Raw genomic sequence first — 17,886 nt, 5'->3', positions numbered from 1 at the left:
ACTATCCTACTTTTATTTACACAAATAAGTACTTTATATGTTTATTTTGTGTTAAGATTTGTTGCACAGTGTAAAGTGTTACCTCAGTTTTCTTAAAGTGAAAACACTTTAAGCAAACGTTTAAAGTCATACATTATTTTTTATTTGTGGGTATAAAGTTAAAGCTAGTTGCTGTTGTTTCATGCCTGGACATCTGTGCAGAAACCGCAAGAACCAAAAACCTTCCTGCTTTTCTCTAGTTGAGTCACTGACCAGCCCTTAAATTCCTCTTTACTGCGAGTGGACTTTAGTCTCCAGTGATTGTACTGAGTTGTATAATGTTCTATTGCGGTTTATGCATAATTAAAAACGAACTCTGTCATCATTCTTGGTAAGTGTGCTTTTGCTTGGAGAAAGGAGTGATGTAAGCCATTGCAAGCTCTGATCACATCTCTGGTGTGTTTGTGCACTCACTGTCCAGAAACAGGAAGACCAGATGTGAATCTGAGGAGGGATTTTTCGGCCATGCTCTATCCGTCCTCCTTGACGGGCCCCAGAGAGTGTGTAGTGAGGGGGCCGTCTGTCCTATTCAGCTGTAGATGTGGACAATAGACACATTGACACTGAGCAGTGTTGTAGCACGTGTGTGTTCGATCGTTTGTTAACTCTACTTTCAGTCTTTACACACACTGCTGTGAGGCTTTATCTAGTCAACGCTGGTGGAAATGTCCTTTTGATTGAACGTGTAGGTAAATTGTTGTGTTTTACCAGGGTAAACATCCTCTGGTTGCTCTGTTTGTAGACACTAAAGCGGCTACAGTCGTCCAGAAGGTGAGACAGGTCATATGTTGGCTGTGGTTTGGGTGTAATCTGCATTGAGATAATCTCATTCGCTTCGCTGCGATGAGACGCCTGCGAGTCGGTCTACATCAAACACACACATAGACAGAGATCAGGTTATGGCTAGCAGACACCAAACGCTAAGATCTGTGGAAAGGTCACTGACCTCTGCCTTCGTCCAAAAACACATCCGTTTGCACAGATGCCACACAAACATACCACCTCCTAAACAATATCCTGCTTAATTATATACAAATAATTTACTGAAGTCATTTGCTTGCTTAATGAAACATGAATACATGCACTGATCAAGCACCAAATATGGCTAAAAATTGGCTTCATGGGACGTAAGTTTATTTGTGTGAATTGAGTTAATTGCCTTTTATCTTAGCTCATTTTGTACTGCAAAAAATATAAATTCATATACATATTATTAACTTGTATGTATATATATATATATATATATATATATATATATATATAAAAGAAATGTTACCAAATAAAGTGATTAAGTGTGAAAAAATATTACAAAATACATAATAAAATACAAATGATTATTATACTAATAAGGAAGTGCAGTTTTTGGGCAGTCATATGTTAATGAGCTCATGGTTGGTGATCATTAATCATGATTCTTCATTTAAATTAAGGAATGACATTAACAATTATAATATTTATGAATTAGACAGAAACTTTGTACTTAGTTTCTCTCTGTCTGTCTGTCTTTCATGCACGAACACAGACACAATACCATAATATTCATGTTACTCTATTAGTCTGTAGTCACTTACATTAGGGATGGTTATAGTTGTCGATTAGTGAGCTTCAGTTTTTTTATTTCATTGGATGCTTAATTTAGCTTGTTGGCATTGTGCTGTTATATCTGTAGAAAGTTTGCACAGTAATGTATTTTCAAATTGATCACCACACTAGCTGAGACAGATATTTTAGCCATTGCATTGCGTCTCCACGTTTTATTAATTGTTGTCCTCTGTACATGCATCAGACAGATGTGTCTGGCCATCTCCGAGTGTTTCACCTGTGCTGTCAGGTGTGTTTTGGTCCAGTGTTTTCAGATGTATGTTTTCACATTTTCCCGGGCTATGAGATGTGTGTTTTAGATTGGCTCTGTCTGTGAGTTGAAAGCACACATTGGCTGAATTGAAAGTGTCTCTCTGTGACACGGTGCACTCAGCCAAATGGGTTTGATACACCAGATCCTTGAGGAAAATTGAGAAGAATTGCCAAGCCGGTGTCTGAGTGCACCGGATCCAGCTAATGAGCGCGATCCTGTAATCACTGCGCATTTACATCATAGACAGATTATACTTAAAAAAAAAACAATTGCTATTGGTATTGTTATAATAATGCTAATTGTACAGATTAGACAATTATATTGTACTGTAAACAAATAAATTAATATTCTAATATTTAATAGTAATATTTATGTACTGTAAAGTAAATGGAATATTTAATAAAACATTATTTGTTTAAATAAGTAAATGGAATAAAAATATAAAGTGTTATTTTAATAAATTAAATATAAAAATATTGATTTGATAAAATTTGAAATTAGTATTTCATTTTATTTCATAGTACATTAATAGTAATACATTATTATTAATAAAAAAGACTATAGTATATTTCATAAAATATTGTTTTGTATATAAAAATATATAGTGTTTTTTTAATAAAAATCAAATATTTAAATATGTTTTTAGTATTCTGTTTTATCTCATAGTTCATTAATAATAATAATTATTATTATTATTAAAACTTACTGCTGTACTATGAAATAAATTGAATATTTCACTAAATGTTATTTGTATAATAAAATAAAATATAGTGTTATTTTAATAAAAAAAAATATTCCATTGTTTTTCATAATACATTAATAATAATAATAATAATGATTAAATATTACTATTGTACTATGAAATAATGGAATATTTAATAACAGGTTAGTTGTAAAATATTATTAAATATTTAAATATAGTATTTAAATATTTACATAACAGTATTCATTTTCTTTCATAGTAATTCATTAGTAATATTACAAGAGTAATGTATTTTTTGTCTTATTTCAAGTCTTATTTTATTCAATTCCACATGTTAAGTAAGTCCTCAAGGAATCGGGCAGTGGTATGTTAATGAGCTCATGGTTGGCTTCAGTAAATGATCTGTGGACTGGAGATGTGAACGGTTGCGTATGTCTAATCCTGTTTTTGTGATCTTACCTGTCTGACAGACTGCCGCGGGTTCAGATGTTACATTTACATTTACATTTAGTCATTTGGCAGACGCTTTTATCCAAAGTGACTTACAATTGGGGAATACAAAAAGCGATTAATTATGAAGAGGCAATCAGACAGAGGAAGTGCTCGTAACACCAAGTCTCAGTCATTGTTCATGTTTCAGTCAAACTCTCAGTGACATTGTGAGGATGTTACTCACTGTCTCGTGACGTAATGCTGTTTGTTGTCCTCTCTGTTGAGCTTCTGAAAACAAGAGTGATTTTTTTATCTGTTCGCAGAGTCAGTACGAAATGCTCCCAAAACAAGCACTTATCAGCTGCTGAGCAGAGGTCAGTGTGTTGTTAACTCTGATGTTATTGTGTGCACTGTTATGAGACACACAGGCGCTTCCTCACTTACACACAGAGTTAAACATGCGGCCGATTCCAGATCAGTAAAATTCTGATCTGATCTAAAATTCTGAAACGTTTAGTTTCTACAGCCCCCTTTATAGTCTTTCTTAAATTGACTTAAACACTAGGGGCTTAGCAGCTATAGTTTGATAGTATTTTATACTTAATTTGGTTGCCCTATTTGTTTTTAAAGGCAAAAAATTCAAGGTCAACTGAAATAAATTCATAAAAAATTAACTATAATAAATGGCATTTAATAGTCATTAACTGTACACTACTAGTCAAATATTTTTTCTTTAATGCTTATGAAAGAAATCTCTTCTGCTCAGCAAAGCTGCATTTATTTATTAAACAAAAGCAGTAGTGTTGTGAAATATTACTAGTTTAGAACGGTTTTCCATTTGAATAATTTTAAAATGTGCTAGCATATTAGAATTATTTCTGAAGGATCATGTGACACTGAAAAAAATTATGTAAAATTCAGATTTGCATCTCAGGAATAAAATACATTTTACAATATATTTACCTAGAAACAGTCATTTTAAATAAAAATTATATTTTACAATTTTTACTGTATTTTTGATCAAATAAAAATGCAGCATTAGTGAGCATACAAAAACAGTCCACTTGTATGTAAGTTAGTGAGGGGCAATCATATAGAAAAATTGACATTTATTGACAATTTTTGCATATATATGAGATGTGCATGGTAGTGTAGATCAGCCTGCCAGCTGAAAGAGGTTTTTGGTGTAATATATTGTGTTTTTTTTAGATGATTTGAGGGCGATTGCTAGTCGTTAGATGTGTGTGAGGGTCAGAGTGGCTCTGTACATGTTTGATCTTCACGTCTGTGGTCTTCCATCACAAATCCTGAGTGTCTGCAGACCCCTGACATGATGACGTCTCGCCTGACTGCGTCTCCATCACAATGAAATGGAAGCGTTCCAGTGCGCTGAACACAGGCAGATCACAGCCATTACTTTCCTTCATCCTGAGAGATGATCCTTTGTGTGTCTTTGCAGACAAAACGCAGCGGAGAGTAACAGAGCAAACAGCCAGAGATGTGTTTCTGTAAGGGTGGAGCTGTTTTTGTCTCTCAGTGATCAATGATCGAGGTGCCAAAGCTCATAAAGTGAGGGAATGAAGCGATGGGAGGAGAAGGAAACAGGAGGAGGATGAAAGTCAGTCACTTATGAGATCAAGACCGCAAAGGCATCCTGTCATTGTTCACACTGATCTCTCTTATGATTCATGAATCTAGGCGCTTTATTGTTGTGATTAAAATCAGCTCCGTAGCTGAAGCATTGTTATGATACTGATTCATAATGCTGATAGTTCTGATTGGATGAGCTGCGTTTGAAGTCTTCATATAATAGCTGGTTATGGCACTTCAGTTCTATGTTCATGCAACAAATGTGAACGGTCTGCTGATAAAATACGTAATCGGTTCTTGTGTCTAGCGCTTAGGTCAGTGTTAGTTCTGTCTCTAGTGGAGCAGGAATCGGTTGGGATCTGCATCAGGGTGAGTCGGGAATATTTCAATAGTGTATCAGTGTGTGAGATATGAAATCAGATCCATATATGGAGAAACTGTATGTTTAGTTGAGGATTTAGGGTCACCAAAAATAACTTATAGTTCACTTAAACTAAAACCATGAAAAAAATAAAAAATACTGAAATACAATTTTAAAAAGTTCTATAAAATACATATATAAAAACCTAGCTTACTAGGCGGCGTTTCTCATTTTTGTTTAAAATATTAAAGAAAAATGACATAAACACACAACAAAATTACTAAAATGAAAACAGAAAATAAAATAAAAAATCTGAATCACATTTACATTTTCATTACTTGAAATTAAATAAAATTAACTGAAATAAAATAAAACCTTTTTTTATTTCAGCTGTTTGCCAAGCCAACATTTCTCATTTTCATTTAAAGTTTAAGTACTAAAATAACTTAATAAAAAATATGTAAACATATTTTAAAATATATATATATATAAAATAAAAAGAGAAAAACATAAAAAATATATATATAATTCAAAATATTAAAATAATAGCACTACTATTAGATAATGGTTTGATTTTGAAGGAAGAAAAATGTAAATTTGGACTTGATTATATTAATCAAAAACTTCATCTCAAATTTTATTAACGAGATATTTTATGTAACTGATCACCTCAGATTTCTGCTAATTTATTAGGGTTTACAGAGAATTTTGATGAAAGATTATGAACGTCACATGAACGTAAGACCAGGATCAGGAATCAAGATAATAAACACAGTCAGTTTTGATTTGCTTCAGTTTTTATTAAGCGTTTGTTTGAGTATCTGATATGAAAGGGATATTTCAGACAAAAATGAAACCTCTGATTTACACATCCTCATGTTGATCTAAACTCATGTGTGTTTGTGTGTGCGTATGTCTTTTTTTTTTTTACTAATAATACAACTTTTTTGTTTGTTTGTTTCAATCATTAAATAGCAATATTTGCCAGTGGAGTAAAAAAACACCAACATATTGTTTGCCATATATGCCTATTCTCTGAACACAATAATGTCAGCATTTTAGCTTCTCAGGTAAATGCATCTTGTTTTAAACAAGACATAAATACTAATTAAAAAGGGGTTTTACTGTACAAAACTTCATAATGACCTTGTCAAGCTGCTAAATAAACAACATATTTGTTGTCCATATGAATTGTGCACTGTTTTCTGAGGTCATATGATAGTTTTGTGTTTGAAACAGAATAAAATTTTGTAAGTCGCTTTGGATAAAATTGTCTGCAAAATGCATGAATATAACATTATAGTGTTCCTTATAAAAAAATCCAGCATACAGGTTTGTTTGAATAAATGACAGTATTTTCTTTTAATGAACTTTTATCTACACGTCTAAGAGGAAAGAAGTAAAGAAATATGCATAATTTTCAGCACATGCGAACAACAAAAGAGCAGTCTGAGCGCATACACTGCGTGGATTTGCATGTGAACACAGGTGGATGAAAATGCACAAACAGTTGAGCGTGTGATGTGTTAACCGGCTCTGAGACGTCATGCCAGGGCTCTTCTGCGCTTTCACGGTTAAACGGTTATCCGTTAACATTGTCTCGGCTCTGCGCTCGATGATAATGCACTACAATCATTCAATAGCCTCTGCTAATGCCCTTTTGAGAGTATGTAGCTTAGTGAAGCTCTCAGAGCCAGTGTGTTTACACAGCACACACACACACACACACACACACAGGCTCATTGTAATGGGATCTGATTGTAGACGTTACACGTTAATGATGTTGTTTCTCTGAAAGTTAACGAAGCTACTGGTCAGTTAAACGACCTCTTAAGCTGAAGCATTTAGTTTTCATTTATTATTTAAAAAACAGAAAAATCTGAGTTTTTCAGAGTTCTGAATCTGAAAACACCGGCCAAGAAAAATGTGTATTATTACTGTGTTTTGTCTGTGTATTGCATCATGTATTTAGATTTTTATGTGACATTTTTATTAGTAGTTTTGTATTGGCAATGCAGTATGACTATGATATATTGCTCAACCCTCTTTGATACTGACAGGACAGTATTAGACGACAGGCCTCTGGACGTTTCTGACATTTACGATGGCTTTATTTGTACATTTGCGTTCTGCTAAACTGCCAGGAGTGGCACAGCAGGTCTGATCAGTAAAAAACCTTCAGTTTGTTTAAAGCTGATGAAATGCAAATGTCTGTTAACATGAGGGAACTATAGTTTAGAGAGACTTCTTCACTATTTCACATTAATTCTGCTGGAAAATAGAACATCCATACATTTACTTGAGAAGCAAAATTGCATTAAAACATAAAATATAAATTTAAATATGAATATTATGTGTGTTAAATTTTTTCTTACACATATATATATATATATATATATATAGAACATATATGCAGTTGTGGCCTAATGGATAGAGAGTTGAACCCGAAGGTTGTGGGTTCGAGTCTCAGGTCCAGCAGGGATTGTAGGTGGGGGGAGTGAATAACCAACACTCTCTCCACCCTCAATACCACGACTGAGGTGAGACCCTTGAGCAAGGCACCGAACCCCCAACCGAACTCTCTGGGCGCCGCAGCATTGGCTGCCCACTGCTCCGGGTGTATGTTCACTACTGTGTGTGCACTTAGATGGGTTAAATGCAGAGCACAAATTCTGAGTATGGGTCACCATACTTGGCCACACACCACTTCCCTTTTTTATATATATATATATTCTACTTAAAGAAATATATATATAAAATAAAAAGTTAAGTTTTATATTAAATATATAATTTAAGATAATTCAATTTTAAAATAATAATAAATATATAATTGTTTTTTAATGTAATTTTTTCAAGCATAAATAACATATATTTACTATATTTATATGATAAAATATACACACACGCACACACAATTACATTAAAATTGTATTATATATATATATATATATATTATGTGTGTGTGTGTGTAAATTGGAACATATAATTATATTTAGAGTGTTTAAAACGTAACTTGTTGCACACGTAAATACACGCTGTGTGTGTGTGTGTGTGTGTTATTTATATAGAATCGTTTCCCTTCATTTGTGTCATGCATAAATAGCCATTTTTGCCAGTGGAGTAAAAAGAAAAAAATACTTATATTATTTGTGATATATTCTCTGAACACAATAATGACAGTCTGTCCTTGCGTCTTGTTTTAAAGTATTAAAAGATAGGTATTTTTACTGGAAAACAAGACATAAATACTGATCAGAAAGAGATTTTTGCAGTGTATGTAATAAGGTCAAGCTGATTTTTGAGTGAACTGCTGTTGATAGATGATTTCTGAGTTACCATGTCCTCACTGAAGTACGCTGATGAAGTGAATGAATGCTTTTGCTCTTAGTCCTGATGTCTAAAGCCAGTAGTGATCGTATAAGAGCACGAGTGAGTGTCTGCAGTCCTGCTGGACTTCAGCTTCCACAAGGACCCAATTATCCAGAAGAGGAACCGAACAGTGACTGAATCATTCCTGAACCTACAGCAGGGAGATTTCAGGCTGGCATTTATTGAAACTGAACTGCAAAATATGAGTGAAATGTTGTCATTTAAACATGGCATGTTTGATTGTAAGAGTGAGAATGGTCAAGAGCGTGACTGTCTTTACTCGGTCTATGTTGTGACCCCTTTAAAAGCGCTGTTCTCGTCTGAAGATCTGCTGAAGGTTTGGCTCCAGGCGTCCGATCCGTTCTCCTGCCAGCTCAAGGAACAGATGCTCTTGCCAACGATCTTCCCTGCTGTGGGCCGCTGAGATGCTCTGGAAGATACGAGGCGTGTGGCTGTCGTGTTTATGCGTGTCTGAGGAAGCTAACAGTGCCAGATGTTGTAATTCGCTGCTTTATCTTCTTTATACCGTTTACAGAAACTGGGTTTTTACAGAAAACGGGAGTGTTTGCAGAAGATGCCACTGCTGTGCTACTGATGTTTGGACCTAAATGTTAGTGATGTTGTAGTTTTTGTTAGTTTTTTACAATAGTATATCATAATAATATGTTATTAATTTTATATTAATATTAAAATATATAGTATAGTATTATATATAATATTAGAAAAATAAATGTATTACTTTCATATATTATATGTGTGTGCTTCTATTATAAAATAATACAATTCTAATTTTATTTAGTTTATAGTTTTATTTTAGCCTGACGGTTTGTGTGAAATAAAGTTGAATAGTGTAAGTAAATGTTCTTGCTATTTGGTAAAGTTGTTTTTGTGGATATTTGATTAGTATCTTAAAGTATTGAAGCAAGCATTTTTTTTCTTTCCCTGGGTAATATATATATATATATATATATATATATATATACATATAAACCCTTGCTACGTGTACTGTGTTAGGCTAACTGATACTTGTTATATAGTACTTGCATATCATTGCTCTTTTGTTGGTTTTGATTGCCTCTATTGTCCTCATTTGTAAGTCGCTTTGGATAAAAGTGTCTGCTAAATGACTAAATGTAAATGTAAAATATTTTTACATGTTTCACTGCAGTCTCAGAGACTTTGCAACTTTCAGTATATATATTCAGTTTTCAGTATATAAAACAATCTTAATGCATGTCTGTAACCAGCAGATGATTTCATTAGTAACTCATTCTCTGGTGATTTTTATGAACCAGGTGGCTCTGTGAGATCTGTTCATAAGTGTTTCAGCAGCTGTGTATGAATGGCGCTCTGTGTGTGTGTGTGTGTGTGAGGTGTTATTCTACTTAAAGAAATCAATTGCACTGCAGCTGGTACCTTCCCCTCCTTTATGGCCTGTTTGCAGTTCTGACTCCATTGATTTTTTTTCTTCTCTTCCCTCTTTCTTGCTTCAGGCTCAGAGGAGCGTGTGATGAATGGCTGGAGGTGTCAGAGAGATCTGGAATTAGAGAGAGAGAGAGAGAAAGAGACTTTTCCTTCCCATTACGCTCTAATGCATCACCGCCACACACACACACGACTCTCTCTAGGTCTGTAGGGAGGGATAGATGTGGGAATGATAGTTAGAGGAGGTGTCATTAATTCAGCGCTGTAAGCCGTGACATTCCCAGATACAAAACTCTCTTCCTGTAGGAAAACGCTTCGGCAGTGCTACTAACCAGCAGTGACACAACAAGCTTCCAATGAGATCTTTTGTGCTTTCACACTGAAAGTGATGTTAGAATGTTCTGCACTGTGGTTCGTCTCTGTAGTTGTGTGTATTTAGGCACATAAACGTTAACACTTATCATTTGTGGATGAACTATAATTTTAAGGGTGTGTGTGGGTCAGGGTTAAATGCTCTACTTAGAACTGCAGCTGTATAGATGGATAATTTATATTTATATTTAATAGATTCATATATTTATATGCATATATTTATAACATTCGATTAGTAGAAATACTTAAATACATTTAAATAAATATTTTAATTTAAATATAGATATTAAAAATAAAATAATTGAATAACATATATAATATACAATTACTGTATATATTAGTAATTATATGTTATATAAATATAGACAGATAAATAGCTAGAAATAAACAATTTAATTTATATATTTACGGTTGGGCAAAAAGTATTTAGTCAGCCACCAATTGTGCAAGTTCTCCCTCTTAAAAAGATGAGAGAGGCCTGTAATTTTCATCATAGGTACACTTCAACTATGAGAGACAGAATGGGGGGAAAGAATCCAGGAAATCACATCGTCTGATTTTTCATCAGACAAAATATTATTATTTTTTTATTTAACAGAAATGTTCAATATTATTTATTTATAAACAAATGTGTAAATATTTAGATTTAAATTATATAAATTTAAATGCATTTTTAATTGAAATATAAACAATATAAAAAGAATAATTATATATAATAAACAGATAAATAGAAATAAACAATTTATATAGTTTATATATATTTATATTTGAAATATTTATGTGTGTATAAAATTTACAAATATATACATATTTAAATATAAAATATAAATATGTAAAAATATACAAATTTACACGTATAACTTTTTAAAATATATATTTTATTTATTTATGGAATCATGTACAATCAAGAGTCGTGTATCACCCTGAAAAGGTTTATTTTGTGATAATGACATCTGACTGCACATGATCAACTCATTTCACGACTGCTTGCTGGATAACTAACTAAATGGACGTGAAGTGCTGGTTGTTTCAGTCTGAGATGTGACACATATCAGAGCGTCAGAGTGAGGGATCTAAATAAATCAGCAGGGATGTGTGAGGGTGAGCAGAGGGTCAGACCGCTGTGAACGGCTGTCCTTAAACCCTGCTGCACACGCGTCTCCAAGACACTCTAAAAATAACAGCCAGACACCGGCTCACATCCAGCGTCTCCTTCTGGAAAATCACTCTCGCCCGGATGAATTTAGCCCTGATTTTCTTCTGATGGACGGGGTGTTTGTTTGGACGTGCACGAACTGATCCGCTCCGTCTGCTTCTTTTCTCTGTCCGTTTATGGCTCACTGTTCATTAGATTAATAAATCACTTACTGTAATGTTTCATAATGATAATTTTGCTTTAGTTATGAAACCTAGCATGCTTAGGCTCCCGACTCAGATAAGTCATTTGGACCAAATTCCTTCACATTATTGCATATAGACGTTAACCCCATAATGCATTGAAATAAGTTATTGTCATGAAGATTGTCATTAAAAACCAAACATTGGCAGTAAGAATATGCAAGAATATTTAAAAGACTAAATCCAAATATTAGACTGGATTGGATTTTTTTTACTTTACTGTCATTTTACAAGTATTTAATACAAAGCCAATGGAAAACAGAAGCATCTATGCATATAGTATGCAAAAAAAGTGCAAATAACCAGTATTACAGTATTAAATTACACATATATTACAGTATATAGATATGTATACTGTAGAAAATGTACTCTGAAACAGTCAAGGAATCATATGTTTTTATATAAGAGTTTTGAAAATGACATTTGTTTGTATTATGGCTGTAGCCAATTACTTTGTGATTTCTTTCAGGTCAGATGAGCAACTGATGGATGCGTAGCGTTTTCCTGTTCGGTCCTGTGGACGCAGAACATACACAGGTAAGAAATCAGCCGTCTTGGGTCAGATTAAATAAACAAATATTTTACTATTTTAATAGATAGATAATAGAGACAAACTATTTATATATATATACCGGTATATATATACACACACACACATATATATATATATATATATATATATATATATAACATTTAAATATAAATAAATGTTTAATATTTAAATAAAATTTAGATAGATAGCCAGATAACTAACTAAATGGACATGAAATACATTCACAGGTTAAACTCAGTTGTCTTGGGTCAGAACGCCCTAACAATTGATGTTTTCTCAGGAATTTAGTTCTCAAAGTTTGCATGAGAAAACGCTCGTCAGAGGAATGTTGTGGGTATAAACGCACCTTTGTTTTAGCCGAAGTCAGAACATGTTTGTTCCAAATACTGAAGGTGTAGACGTAATATGCATTGTTGCATAAACAGACTCATTTGTTAACAAATTCTGGTTGTTCACCGGAGTGATTTGTGACTGTAAACACCTACTTCGGAAAATGATGTGAAGTATTATTAAACAATGTAAAAACCATCTATCAGCTTTAGTTTTTATTTTTAAAACAATGTAAAAAAATGCGGAAAATGTATAAACATCAAATGCAACGCGCATATATTGCAACACACGGCTGTGTGTGTTTGTTGACCCATGATTCATCAATGTGTGTGACTGCAGCTGGTGATGAATATTAGCTGGTATAATAGACTGTGTGTAAACGAGGCGGTCAGAACAGAGCTGTATTGTTGAGCGTGTGAACAGTGGCTATTGTGAGCAGCAGTGACAACTGTCTTTATCTCTGCATTATAAGCTCGTTTAGATTAACGTCAACATCAAATCAGAATTAACTATTCCTGTTCTTGTAAAGAAAAAAATGGAATAAATCTAATAATTTGCTCAACTTTCCGTTTTTAGCTATCGTTTTTAAACCTCTCATATTGATGCACATTGTTCCATGCAGTGCTGACCTACATTTGTTGAATATCCTGTTTCACTCTGAAATACAGGCTTTCTGTGGGTCTTAAAAATAATAATTAATTTGCCTTTCCACAATATAAGGCCTAAAAAGGTCTTAAATCCAAGCAGAAGTTCTTAAATTCATAAAGTCATGGCATTAAATGTTGCATGTTTTTCCATATTCTAGTGTTTGGAAGCCGTTTTGTTTTTTTGGAATGAAATTAATGAAAAAATAAAAGATCTTTTGGAAGATGTATCTTTAAACTTTAAAGTACTGCTAATACAAGACATTTAGAAACTATATTGGCAGGTTGTGTTCCATTCAATTTATCACTTACCTTTTCTTTACTTGGTCTTAAAAAGTCTTAAATTGACCTTCATAAAACCTGCAGAAACCCTGGTTATACAGTCAGGTCCATAAATATTGGGACATTGACACAATTCTAACATTTTTGGCTCTATACACCACCACAATGGATTTCAAATGAAACGAGCAAGATGTGCTTTAACTGCAGACTGTCAGCTTTAATTTGAGGGTATTTACATCCAAATCAGGTGAACGGTGTAGGAATTACAACAGTTTGCATATGTGCCTCCCACTTGTTAAAGGACCAAAAGTAATGGGGCAGAATAATAATCATAAATCAAACTTTCACTTTTTAATACTTGGTTGCAAATCCTTTGCAGTCAATTACAGCCTGAAGTCTGGAACGCATAGACATCACCAGACGCTGGGTTTCATCCCTGGTGATGCTCTGCCAGGCCTCTACTGCAACCGTCTTCAGTTCCTGCTTGTTCTTGGGGCATTGTCCCTTCAGTTTTGTCTTCAGCAAGTGAAATGCATGCTCAATCGGATTCAGGTCAGGTGATTGACTTGGCCATTGCATAACAGCCCACTTCTTTCCCTTCAAAAACTCTTTGGTTGCTTTTGCAGTATGCTTTGGGTCATTGTCCATCTGCACTGTGAAGCGCCGTCCAGTGAGTTCTGAAGCATTTGGCAGAATATGAGCAGATAATATTGCCCGAAACACTTCAGAATTCATCCTGCTGCTTTTGTCAGCAGTCACATCATCAATAAATACAAGAGAACCACTGGCAGCCATACATGCCCACGCCATGACACTACCACCACCATGCTTCACTGATGAGGTGGTATGCTTAGGATCATGAGCAGTTCCTTTCCTTCTCCATACTCTTCTCTTCCCATCACTCTGGTACAAGTTGATCTTGGTCTCATCGGTCCATAGGATGTTGTTCCAGAACTGTGAAGGCTTTTTTAGATGTCGTTTGGCAAACTCTAATCTGGCCTTCCTGTTTTTGAGGCTCACCAATGGTTTACATCTTGTGGTGAACCCTCTGTATTCACTCTGGTGAAGTCTTCTCTTGATTGTTGACTTTAACACACATACACCTACCTCCTGGAGAGTGTTCTTGATCTGGCCAACTGTTGTGAAGGGTGTTTTCTTCACCAGGGAAAGAATTCTTCGGTCATCCACCACAGTTGTTTTCCGTGGTCTTCCGGGTCTTTTGGTGTTGCTGAGCTTACCGGTGCGTTCCTTCTTTTTAAGAATGTTCCAAACAGTTGTTTTGGCCACGCCTAATGTTTTTGCTATCTCTCTGATGGGTTTGTTTTGTTTTTTCAGCCTAATGATGGCTTGCTTCACTGATAGTGACAGCTCTTTGGCTCTCATCTTGACAGTTGACAGCAACAGATTCCAAATGGAAATAGCACACTTGAAATGAACTCTGGACCTTTTATCTGCTCATTGTAATTGGAATAATGAGGGAATAACACACACCTGGCCATGGAACAGCTGAGAAGCCAATTGTCCCATTACTTTTGGTCCCTTAACAAGTGGGAGGCACATATGCAAACTGTTGTAATTCCTACACCTACACCTGTTTCATTTGAAATCCATTGTGGTGGTGTATAGAGCCAAAAATGTTAGAATTGTGTCGATGTCCCAATATTTATGGACCTGACTGTATGTCAGAATATGGCCGTAAAAAACAGTGGTTTTATCCCATCTTCTGCATTACATGCATCACCATGACATCATTACAACATCATCATGACATCATCCCGTCCAACCGCAAGAGCGAGAGAATAAAATCTGAAATATGGTTTTCTCTTTTAATTAAATACTGCAAAAAGTACAGCAAATTAAAGTTAAACCACAGAAAGATTTGTGGAGGTGAAGTTGAGCGGGTTGAGGTTCTTCTGAACACACAGCAGCTGATGGTTCAGATGTCCGTGTTCCTCCCTGCACCAGTTCCTGTAAAACTCTCTCTCTTCCTCTGACAGGAAAGGCCTCATTTCCTGAGGCTGATCTGAATCAGAGTCACAGAGGGAAACGCTTTCAGACGCTGTACTGAATGAGTATTTCAGACCACACTAACGTAACACTACTGCGACGTTAGCGTAATCCACACACACATTCAGCCTCACAGAACAGGACTGGATAACCTTGGTAATGCCATAGTTTATTAGCAATGGGAACCATCCCATGGTATATGAATATGAAAATTGTATATGATATGATGTGTCATAGTATATGAATGAACTAATGCTAATATACTAATATGCTAATACTAATATGAATATTTTAATCTTCCAGTATGATTGTGGATGACTATGGTATGAATATGGAAATTGCCCAGTATGGTGAATATAAATACGGAAATCATCCAGTGTGATGGTTTATGAATATTGTAATTGTGATGGTGTATTAATATGGTAATCATTCAACATGGAATTTGTCTAGTGTGATGGTGTATGAATATGGTAATCATCCAGTGTGATGGTGTATGAATATGGAATTTGTCCAGTGAGATGGTGTATGAATATGGTAATCATCCAGTGTGATGGTGTATGAATATGGAATTTGTCCAGTGAGATGGTGTATGAATATGGTAATCATCCAGTGTGATGGTGTATGAATATGGAATTTGTCCAGTGAGATGGTGTATGAATATGGTAATCATCCAGTGTGATGGTGTATGAATATGGTAATCATCCAGTGTGATGGTGTATGAATATGATAATCGTCCAGTATGGTGATGGCATATGAAAACGGAAATGCTCCAGTGTGATGGTCTAATAATATGATAATCGTCCAGTGTGATGGTGTATGAATATGGTAATCGTCCAGTGTGATGGTGTTTGAATATGGTAATCGTCCAGTGTGATGGTGTTTGAATATGGTAATCATCCAGTGTGATGGTGTATGAATATGGTAATAGTCCGGTGTGATGGTGTATGAATATGATAATCGTCCGGTGTGATGGTGTATGAATATGGTAATTGTCCAGTGTGATGGTGTATGAATATGGTAATTTTCCAGTGTGATGGTGTATGAATATGGTAATAGTCCGGTGTGATGGTGTATGAATATTGTAATTTTCCAGTGTGATGGTGTATGAATATGGTAATTGTCCGGTGTGATGGTGTATGAATATGGTAATTTTCCAGTGTGATGGTGTATGAATATGGTAATAGTCCGGTGTGATGGTGTATGAATATTGTAATTTTCCAGTGTGATGGTGTATGAATATGATAATCGTCCGGTGTGATGGTGTATGAATATGATAATCGTCCGGTGTGATGGTGTATGAATATGGTAATTGTCCAGTGTGATGGTGTATGAATATGGTAATAGTCCGGTGTGATGGTGTATGAATATTGTAATTTTCCAGTGTGATGGTGTATGAATATGGTAATTGTCCAGTATGGTGATGCAGTATCAATATGGAAATCGTTCAGCGTGATTGTGTATGAATATGCTAATCATTCAGTATTGTAATTTTCCAGTATGATGGTGTATGAATATGATGATCGTCCGGTGTGATGGTGTATGAATATGATAATCGTCCGGTGTGATGGTGTATGAATATGGTAATTGTCCAGTGTGATGGTGTATGAATATGGTAATAGTCCGGTGTGATGGTGTATGAATATTGTAATTTTCCAGTGTGATGGTGTATGAATATGGTAATTGTCCAGTATGGTGATGCAGTATCAATATGGAAATCGTTCAGCGTGATTGTGTATGAATATGCTAATCATTCAGTATTGTAATTTTCCAGTATGATGGTGTATGAATATGATGATTGTTTTTGTGATGGTCTATGAATGTGGTAATAATTTAGTATGAAAGTTTAAGAATGTGATAATCATTAGTAAAATGGAATATGAATATGACACTCATTCTGTATGTATTTTATGTTGTCTAGTTCTGCAGAAATCCATCTATACAGATTTATTTATTTCCTCCATTTGTCATCTTTATATTTTTAGCCATGTTTTTCATTTTTATTCATGACTCAGTGACTCTTCCTGGTTCTTGACGTCTGTATGAATGTGATAATTGTAAACGTCTTAATCCAGTGTGTGCATGTGTGTGTGCGTGTGTGTGTGCGTGTGTGTGTGTGTGTGTCACTCAGATGCCTGGAGCTTTAGTGTGCGTCTCATCTGACATGCCATCTTGTTACTGAGTGATGTAACACAAACGAGAGTTGTGTGATTGTGGAGGGTTACTGACGTTCACTAAACAGCAGGAAACTCTCCCTCTGCTTCTCGACATGTTTCCCATCATCCTTCACTCTGTGCCAGGGATGTTTGTATGTGTGTGTGTGTGTGTGATGTGGCCTGTCTCGACACTTTGTCTGTTAGTTATGCAAGTGTTCCAGCCGCTGCAGCCACAGTCTGATAGATGAGAGATCCCGGATGTTTGCCAAACTCCTGCTGGTGCATTCTGGGATGCTTCAGTCTGCAGTGGCACATATACTGTTCATTTACACTATAAATATCACTGTAAACGGTGATGTAAACGGGACGTGCT

General features: G+C 35.0%; 1 protein-coding gene across 1 annotated transcript in view; it reads left to right on the top strand.

Moving 5' to 3' along the window:
* Positions 1-17,886, top strand: part of LOC306852326 (zinc finger MIZ domain-containing protein 1-like) — a 46,182-nt gene that overhangs the window by 366 nt on the left and 27,930 nt on the right. The window contains exon 2 of the mRNA XM_079389045.1: positions 12,014-12,081. The gene's annotated coding sequence lies outside the window, so the exon portion shown is untranslated. The remainder of the gene's footprint in view (positions 1-12,013; positions 12,082-17,886) is intronic.

Source organism: Barbus barbus, assembly GCF_936440315.1.
Source record: "Barbus barbus genome assembly, chromosome: 32".
Classification (NCBI taxonomy): domain Eukaryota; kingdom Metazoa; phylum Chordata; class Actinopteri; order Cypriniformes; family Cyprinidae; genus Barbus; species Barbus barbus.
Note: the sequence above shows the minus strand (reverse complement) of the source record. Positions and strands in the feature narration are given on the sequence as shown.